Source organism: Spea bombifrons, chromosome 13 (assembly GCF_027358695.1).
Source record: "Spea bombifrons isolate aSpeBom1 chromosome 13, aSpeBom1.2.pri, whole genome shotgun sequence".
NCBI classification, from domain to species: Eukaryota; Metazoa; Chordata; class Amphibia; order Anura; family Pelobatidae; genus Spea; species Spea bombifrons.
Window position 1 is genome coordinate 5,554,993 of NC_071099.1, and position 1,257 is coordinate 5,556,249.

At 37.1% G+C, this 1,257-nt stretch overlaps 1 long non-coding RNA gene across 1 annotated transcript; it reads left to right on the forward strand.

The window, feature by feature from the left end:
* Nucleotides 1-410: 410 nt before the first annotated feature.
* LOC128471187 (uncharacterized) lies at nucleotides 411-1,029 on the forward strand. Its single transcript, XR_008346098.1, has 3 exons — nucleotides 411-591; nucleotides 692-764; nucleotides 931-1,029. It is a non-coding gene; the product is annotated as an uncharacterized LOC128471187 (long non-coding RNA).
* Nucleotides 1,030-1,257: the final 228 nt, after the last annotated feature.

Below are 1,257 nucleotides of genomic sequence, written 5' to 3' on the forward strand. Positions count from 1 at the left end.
GTTTTTCCCTTCATAATGCATAGCGGAGTCAGGAAGACCCAGCGGGTATTTTTTGTGTAGCGTATTCCAACATGCATTTATTAGTTTAAAAATACCAATGAAACTTCCAGTATTGCTACATGTTTTTAAAGCACATTTTACATATAAGGAACAAAGATGTGTTTTCCATTAAAATGCAGTAACTATTGATTACATTGTAGCTAAATCTCTATATCATTTGAAGTCTGTTTACAAAGTTATATACCTAATAAAAAGGTAAATATGTAGCAATTCCTTATACGTTTGTGTACTAGAAGTCAGAATTTGACTTACTTTTATGTATAGTGTGTCTACTACAAATTATTTTTTTTATTTTACGATATTTTTCCTCTCAAAAGACCCAACATGCAAGAAAGTATCCGGTGTTTCTTCTGGCTCTCTGAAGAACATTGTCCCTGGAGGAAGACGTCCTGAGGAACCTCGAAGTGGTTTTCTTCCTGTTATTCCTGGAAATCGGTCTTTAGTTGCTGCTCCATCTTCTGCACAAGTTACCCAACGCACACGTCATTGAAAGCAACAGACTGCGGGTGTCACAACCATGAACAGGAACAGGTAATGAAATGATTTACTAGAATCTTGGTCATTCTACAAAGAGGCAGCATGAAAATACCGGATTCTTCATACATGGTTTACATTTGTGTTTCTGTTTTAGGAAATAGATCTGGATGTGAGAAAGCCACCACCACCACACCTTCGAGATGCATAAAATGGGCCAACAGTTCAATGTAAGTACTGAAACTACTGGGGTCGTGTCTTGCACTGCATAAATGTAACAGAAAATATATAAAAGCTAGTTTGTTTTTTTTTTCTTTATACGCATCAACACTAATAATATTTTGTAGCAAACATCAAAATGCAATTTCTAACATTTTATTATTTTATCTAATACAGGGAATTATACCATCAAATTCCATCATGGGGAAATATACCATCAAATGCCATCATGAAGAAATATACCATCAAATACCATCATGATGAAGCAGACTGGGCCCCAAATAAACATCATACTGTTGTACCCCAAACTGTTATATGTCTTGTACTATGAATCCTTTACATCAGGGTGGGGAATTGTGACTGGGCCGCCACTCTAGGGCACCCAGACTGGAAGCATAGGACATCCTTGCCTCAAACAGCCTCCATGTGCCATGCACCCCCTCCTCCACTTATTCACCCATGCTAACACACACATATTCATCGACTCATACACAAATATTAATT